At 49.4% G+C, this 8,472-nt stretch overlaps 1 pseudogene; it reads left to right on the forward strand.

The window, feature by feature from the left end:
- Positions 1-6,595: 6,595 nt before the first annotated feature.
- LOC105072287 (ankyrin repeat domain-containing protein 53 pseudogene) lies at positions 6,596-8,472 on the forward strand (annotated as a pseudogene).

Raw genomic sequence — 8,472 nt, forward strand, 5'->3', positions numbered from 1 at the left:
ACTGAGGGTTCCTGGGACACAGGATTTTCAGTGGTAAAATCAGAAAGTCCAGGGCAAGCGGAGATGGGTTGGTCACCCGACCTCCACTCCACCCTGGCCCCAGGTCCTGAGCGGGTTCTCTTCAGAACTGGCCGCCTTGGAAACTGGGCGTTCAGACGTTCCAGCCCCTCCTCCAACCTCACCCACCCTCCTCTCTGCCCTGCCTCCTGCTCCAGAGCGCCCAACTTCTCCTCTATCATCATCTGACTCACTCCCCCAAGAAGGTGACTGACAACGTGGTGGGACTCCAGTGGAGAATAAGGCCCAGCCCTTAGGAAGCTTATGTCTTGTAAATAAGTAAACGAGCAGATTTGGAAGCCAGGTGAGCTAGCGATGCCTGTAGATTCTGCTCCATCTTGTCAGCCAGTATCCGCAGCATCCCCACTGTTTTCTATCAGAACCACAGGGCCAGCCCCGCCCTGGAGAAATTCAGTGATCATCTCTGCAGCTGAATGTTTACAGAGAAGAGCCACGACCACAAGGATTGGTCCCACCTTAAATCAGGGGTCCTCATCCTCAACTGGGCCCTCCAGCTGCGCGGGGACCCCAGCGTGGTTCTCCCTCTAACTCTCTTGTAAGCGGCTGTTTCCAGACTCTCCAGCCCCTGGAGCTCACACCTTCCATCCTCTCACTCTCAGCCAAAAAACAAAAAACAAAAAACAGCTTCCTTGAGAACCTTAAAGACTTCAAATGAGCACTCCCTCAATTACAGAATTTTCTATGCCTCTGTTCCTCCTGCTCTCCTAACACTCTCCTGTTGGGTGGCTTTCTGGCACTGCTGCCCAGTTGCAGATGTGAGCAAGACTAGGCTTATAGGAGGTAGAAGCCAGTGCTGTGGGGGAGGGGAAGGCAAGGGTGAGTTTAGGGTGTTTTTAAGAGTTGCTAATGTTCACTATTTAAAACAGCCAAGACAAGGAAGCAACCTAAATATCCATTGACAGATGACTGGATGAAGGAGATGTGGAATATTTACACAATGGAATACTACTCAGCCATAAAAAGAATAAAATAATGTCATCTGCAGCAACATGGATTGACCTGGAGATCATCATTCTAAGTGAAGTAAACCAGAAAGAGAAAGAAAAATACTGTATGATATCACTCATATGTGGTATCTTAAGAAAAAAGACACAGATGAACTTATTTACAAAACAGAAACAGATTCACAGACATAGAAAACAAACTTCCGGTTACCAAGAGGGAAAGGTGGAGGGAGGGATAAATTAGGAGTTTGGGATTAGCAGCACATTACTATATATAAAACAAATAAACAACAAGGTCCTACTGTATAGCATGGAACTATAGTTAATAGCTTGTAATGACCTATAATGGAAAAGAATCTGAAAAAGAATATATATGCATGTATATATGTATAAAACTGAGTCACTATGCTGTACACCAGAGACTAACACAATAGTGTAAGTCAACTATACTTCAATTAAAAAAAGTGTGTGTGTGTGTGTGTGTATGTGTATATATATATATATACAGTGAAAAATTTAAAACCTTCCCAGCTTCCAAAACTGGGTATTTGTCACAACCACTGCGGCAAAGACCCGCTGCGCCACCTGTTGGCTACACCTGGGAACTTCACCTTGTTCAGACCTGAATCCCGGGGAGAAAGAACCCCGGGGTCCAGAAGGTGGACTCCAGGCCAGGATGTAACTGCCGGCCAGAGCCATGGTCAGCGAAGTATCCGTGGTGGACACACATGCACACCTAGCGCTGTCCTTTGAAAACACAGCGTTTTCCCACCCATGATGATTGTTTCTAAGCCAAACATAAATCCTTTATGACATTTTGCTAGTGATATTTTCATTGCATATTTACTTATTTCCATTATCTTAAATTATTTATTTATTTTCATTATTTATCCTTTAGTTATGTATAAGTAATTGTTTAATTACAGTAGGCACTGGAGTAGAACTCGTCCTATGAGCTAGGTATTTTACATACTTAAAAAAAGAATCTCATGCTGTTTTTACATCCACTCTGCAAGGAAGAAAAAGCTTCCATTCTCAACGTGGGAGCCCTGCAGCCCAGCACACTCTGAGACCAGTGTTCCAGGGCCCAGGATCAGGTAGAAGCCCAAGTGGTTCTAAGCCCAGGACTGACTCCAGCCTCCTCGCCCTCTTCTCAATGCCTGGGGGGATTGGAGGCGGACCTCTGTGGTGTTTCTTCTCTGCCTTCTGTCCTTGGCCCTGGGTGAGTGGCTGTCCCTGGCGTGGCCTCAGGCTGGGGCAGGAGCAGCTGGGACCGTGTATCAGTGGAGAATTCACTGAGTGCCCTGGGTTAGCGCTTCACAAACTGTACCTTATTAGCCCTCACACCACCCGTGGGAGGTGGAGAATTCGCTCTAATTGTCAAGTGAGAACACCTGACCAGAGTCCCCTCCCCAACCCCAGCTAGTAAACAGGTGGTGTAAAACTTACCAAGCAGAAACCTCCACTACATGGAGTCAGGAGACCAGAAGGGGGCGCTCTCACGCTGCACGAGGAATGCAGGGCCCAACGGGAGGACGATTCTTCCGTTGTGGCCACAATCCAGCCAATGAAAAGCCATGGGCCCTTTGCTTCCGACTGCCCTCCCAAATTCCTCTCCCCCTGTAGGAAAGAGTTCTCCTTCCTTTGACCGGGGCACTTGCACTTGGCTTACCTGGCTGCAGACCAAGTTGCAGTTCTCTGCTGATTCCTAATAAACCCGGGTTTTTTGGGGTGGGGGGGTTGTTAGGTTTTTGTTCTGTTTTGTTTTGCGGGAGAAGTAACTGGCAGTCCCTTTGATTTAGGTCAGCAGTGGCACCCATGCTCTGACCCACCACCCCACAGACCTACCAGGTTTCTTTGTGTCTTTTTCACTATCAAGTTGTGACTCAAATTTTGATTTTGATTCAGTCATACCTCCAAGAACAGTTAAGTCAAGCGCGGGCTCACAGCCTCCAGCCGGGCAGTAGGAGCTTTTGCCACCCTCCCCGCCCCCAGCCCTCCTCTTGGGTCCCCCTCCACGGCCCCCCACCTCCTCTTGGGTCTTTGGCTCTTGCAGCCCTCCCAGCGTCTTCGTAGCTAAGTCCCTGCAGTAAACCCTTCTTTACCGGGACTGTTTGGAGTGATTCTGCTTTCCCAACTGAACGCTGACCGATGTGCCTTTCAACACAAATCTCTTAGTTCCTCGTGGAAGGAAAAGGCATTTGTTCTCTCTTTTTCCAAGTGTCGACCAAAAAAACAAACAAACAAACAAACAAAACCACAGCATAAAAGTTGAGAACTATGTTTTATTCGGTGGATTTTCTGAGCACTTCAAGCCCAGGAGACAGTTCCTCCAACAGCTCTACGCACCTGCTCTGATGAGGTAAGGGGAGGAGCCAGGATATACAGGAGTTTTGGCAACAAAGACCAGGTAGTCAGAACATCAAAAGGTCACTACTGTTAATTAAGGAAAACCAGACATCTCAGGTTAAGGAATTTAGCGCTTTTCTGTGTGTGGGAAGATGCAAGAATCTGGGCTCATGGAAATCATTCCTTTGATGTGCACCTTAGCTCTCTAGGGCTGCTGTCCTGTGTCCAGCCTGAGTCCCCTGAGGGTACACCATCCCGGGTGGCTGCAGTGGCCGAGGACTGCAGCATTCTTGTTCACTAATATGGCAGGCAACATTTTTCATTCACACAAGTCATCGTGCAGTATTTTAATAAGACCATGCTCTGGATCTATCTTATAAAAATGCCATTTTTTTATAGATAGTTTTGAAAGGATTGTGTGGTTGACCTAAAATTGTCTGTAAACAGTAAAACAAGGGTTTTTATTTGCTTTTTAACATGTATTTGTGTTATATTCATCCATGGTGTGCTACATTCTACAAAGTAGCTAGTGATTTTTTTAAAATAATGACTCAAGTAATTCTCTCTCCAGATACTGATACAGGAAAAAATGGGCCCAAGACAATGGCCGAGTCCCAGATCTCAGTCGAGTCCCTGGGATGCACCCCCATCAAGTCAGGGTCCTTGGCTTTGTGCAGGGAAGAATTCAAGAGTGAGCCATGGTAGAGTGAAGGTAGATGTATTCAGAGAGATACGTACTCTGTAGACAGAGCGCAGGCCATCTCAGAGGACAGAGAGGCCATGAGGCGCGGGGGTGGTCAACGCAAAAGTAGATTTACACACTCAGTAGACAGCGCGGGCCATCTCAAAAGGCAAGAGAAAGGCCTCGAGGTGCAGGGTTGTTAGTTTTATGGGCTCGACAACTTCTTATGATGACTAGTGGGATTATTCCAACTACTTTGGAGAAGGGGCTGGGATTCCCAGGAACTGGGCCATCACCCGCTTTTTGACCTTCTGTGGTCAGCCTTGAAACTGTCCTGGCACCTGTGGGAGTGCCATTTAGCAGTTACTATATTTCAATGAGTGTATCTTGAAGTTCAAGGTCTACTGGGGGATGAATCCTCCACCGTCTTGGTGCTAATTGCCGTCTCCTCCTTTTAATGGTTGTGCCCTGCCCCCTGCCCTCCTATCTCAATACTGTATTGAGGAAGGAAAACTCTGCCCTGCCACGAATCTGGCTGGCACAGTACTCACAGACAGAGCCAGCTGCAAGGTTAACTGGAAACAGCATTTCTCCCAAGGTCATGCTACAGCTGTAAAATGTCCTAACAGCCCTCACCGGCCCCCACCCCCGCCTTTGAGTGACTTCTGCTTCCTTAATGAGAAACCATGTTCTGAAACCCGCAGCTGTCAAAAACGTGGCTATTTGAAATCTAATCAGTGATGTTACCCCAGAACTGGGTTTTCCTCTTGGTGGGTGTTGAGCCAAAAGGCGCAACCAAGCCAGAGACCCAGAGAAGGAAGGGTTTATTACTTGCAGGAAGTAAGGGAAACACTGGGATCTTTCCCAAAGCAGTGTCTCCCCGAACAGCAAAATTGAGAAAAGTTTTAAATGAAGGGTCTACGTGTGTTCATGAAGGGGCTTGGACAGAGGAGAATTCAGCACAAAACTGGGACAAAAGAGCCCTCGCTTTAGCTGACTGAAGTCACAAGGATCAGAGAAGGCCACCGTCATCCGCCCTTAGGTTCCAGTTGATCTGGTGGTTGAGCAGCTCAAATGGGGCTCAAATTCTGTACAACAGCTCAGGAAAGAGCTTCAGGCTTCTTTACCATTGAGACAGAACTGGGAGTGTTTACAATTGATTTATTTTTTTTAAACTTTTTTTTAATTGAGTTATAGTCATTTTACAATGTTGTGTCAAATTCCAGTGTAGAGCACAATTTTTCAGTTACACATAAACATACATACTACAATTGATTTCTTACCTTTCCTATTGTTGCCTCATTGCCTGATAACTATTCTTTGTTCTTCTGTTTCCTTAATATTATTGTTACTGAGCCTTTTAACTTGTTGCATCCGAGAAAGCGAGGGGGGTCACTGACAGCTCTACTGGAGAAATCTGAGAAAATTCAGCCAAGGTTTCCCGTATCAAAGGTTCTCGCTTCTGATACAGGAAAAAATGGGGGGCGCGAGAGGATGGCTGCGTCCCAGGGATTCCCTTGGGACACGCCCCGCCAACTGAGGGTCTTTGTCTTCATGCAGGAAAGAATTCAAGAGCGAGCCACAGCTGAGCAAAAGTGCATTTATTTAGAGAGAGGCACACGCCATAGGCAGGGTGCAGGCCATCTCAGAAGTTTCCACAAAGAACGTTGGCTTCATTAATTTGGACTTAGTGAACTTCCTTGACCGGGTCATCGAGGACATCTGCCCTATGTAGAAACAATGCTAGCTCTCTGTATATAAAACTAAAATTTAAAAACTTCCATAAACTCGACAATGGTTTAAGCAACATTTATTGCTCGGCTACTTGACCAAAGTCACATGGCTGATCTGCAGCGCACCTGCTGCACTGCAGGTACGGTCTTCCTGCAGGGCAGCTTGGAAACATACCAACAGCTAAAAGATGTTCATCCTCTTTCACCTAGTAATTCTACATGTAGGAATCCATCCTGAGAAAACCACCAGAGTTGAGACGTTTTGTTTTCTGCAGCACTCGTGACATGCCAGCACATCCGTTATGACGTTGGCTACGGTGGCGTCATACGTTTAGTACATGGACTGACCGTGGACACTAGCTTATAACGCTAAGAGGCACAAAAATGTGTACGCCGTGTATACACACATCCTAATAGACCGTGATTTCCGTGGGTGGCCGCATTGTGATTTTTAATATCATCATTGTCCTTTCTTCTGTTGTTGACGGTCAGCACTTACTAATTTTATAATCAGAAACAAAAGCTAAGTCTCTTTCAGTGTTGGGTGTGTGCGATGCTGAGTTCCCAGTATGAGTAGGCCTGGGGGTGGGGGGGGTGGGCACCGAGGCACGTGGGCTCCGCTCCCCCAGGGAGGCCAACTGCCGGCCCCCTCGCCTGGGAGCGACCGTTGGGCCCCAAGGCCAGGTCCGCGGCGCCAGCAGGAACTCCATGTGGGCCGTGAAGAAAGTCCCCCGGAAGGCCACCCACAGCGACTTGTTGGCCCAGGGGCCCAGATGCACAGGAAGCAGCTCGCTGAGTCAAGTGGATGAATGCGACTGGAGGATGATCGGGAGCTCCTCCGGGCTGTTCGCGCCTCCCTGGGCAACCTGGAATGGCTGCGGACGTGTCTAAATCAGGACCGCGGAGAAATCCGGGCGGATGACAAGGGTTTCACTGCCATCCACTTTGCAGCCCAGAGCGGCAGGCTTGCATGCCTGCAGGTCTTGGTAGAGGAGTACAAGTTTCCCGTGGACCTGCCCACCAACAGTGGCCAGACACCCCTGCACCCTGTCATCCACCGTAACAACGAGGCCATGGCCCTCCCCTGCATTCACTATCTGATCACGCAAGGGGCGGCCCTCAATACTCAGACATGTGACGGCTCCACACCCCTACGCCTGGCAGCCCACCAGGGCCTGCTGAGCTGTGTGAAGCAGCTGGTACAGGATGGCACCAGTGTCCACGCCCCAGACGCCATGGGCTGCAAGCCCATTGACTACTGCAAAATATGGAACCACCGCACCTGTATCCGGTTCTTGAAGGATGCCATGTGGAAAAAGGACAAGAAAGACTGCCCGTGAGATGGGGAAACTGAAGAGGCTCAAGGACCAGCTGACCCTCACGAAGCAGGACTTCCTGGCTGAGAATCAAAAAAAGAAGCAAATTTTGAGAGAAGCTAATTTCGAGAAGTGGCTCTATCGCAAGCAGCAGCCCCAAGGCCAACCCCTGGTCCACAACACTCAGCAAGAGCCCCATACCCCACCCCGGGCCACCGCCCTCTCCAAGACCCCCACGCGCGGGGACCCCCAAGGGCTTCCACCTCTCCCCGAAGGAACGCCTTATACAGATGGGGCCCAAGCAGCCCTCAGTGACGCCTGCTGCCATCAGCAAGCAGCTCACCGGCAGGCGGCCTAAGATGTGGAATCCCAGCAACAAACTTACAAGGCCCCCCACCACCCAGATCGGCTACCCACAGGGCGTCCGCCTGGGCGTGCATCCAGACCCCAGCCCTGAGCATGACTTCAGCAACTTCCTAAAGGTGAGGGCCGATGGACCCGGACCAGGCGGCGCCCGTGCCTCGGCTGCCTTCAGAGGTGATCATCCGTGAGCTGTTCCCTTCCGTGCAGCCACACAGGATGAAGGTGCCCCAGGACTTTTCCTCTGTCACCTTGAGAGACATCCCCCAGAAGCGGCGCTCGGGTCCAGAAGGTGGCAATGGCACCTTCTGGACCGACACTGTGACCATGTGCCTGGGAGAGACGTGAGGAAGCCTTCCTGGCAGCTGTGCGAGCCCATCAAGGGCTCCCCACTCTGCCCTCCCCCAGACCACCTCCCACTTACACTTATTTCGGTACCCTCTGGACCCCAGTGAAAAAAAATAAATATAAAAACTCCCCCCCCCCCAAAAGATGATGATGATTGCTGAGACCTGTTCACGGGCAAGTGTTGTGGCCAGGCTTAGTGCACAAAATGGCTTAGGCCAAGATGGCTTCTCTTGTGCCAGAAAGCTACGCCTGGTTGTTTTCCTCTGGGACCCCTACCCTGTCCGCTTATGGTAAGAATGAAGCATTGCACTTTGCCTGGAGGATCTATGTCTTTGACATAGAGAAGCAGCCTTGATTTCCAACCCAGATGCAGGCTCCAAAGGGCTTTCTAGAAAAGACACTGTATTTTAAACTTGAACTTGTCAGGGCCCTGAGTCCGCTTTGCAGTTTAGACCCAAAGCTGACCCTTGTCTGCCTTGAGGCTATCCAAACATTGCTTCATTTATATCTTACTTAAGCTCCCTTCCCCCAAATCCTGTAATAGCCTTATCTCTTTCTTTGGTGAAATGCCCACAGCTCTGCTGGAATGCAGCCTCCCTTTCCTGGAGCCAGTAAACCTGACTTTGTTGGACTTGGGGTTTGTGCTCATGGCCTTTGGCTGA

The sequence above is a fragment of the Camelus bactrianus genome, chromosome 28, assembly GCF_048773025.1.
Source record: "Camelus bactrianus isolate YW-2024 breed Bactrian camel chromosome 28, ASM4877302v1, whole genome shotgun sequence".
Taxonomy (NCBI): Eukaryota; Metazoa; Chordata; class Mammalia; order Artiodactyla; family Camelidae; genus Camelus; species Camelus bactrianus.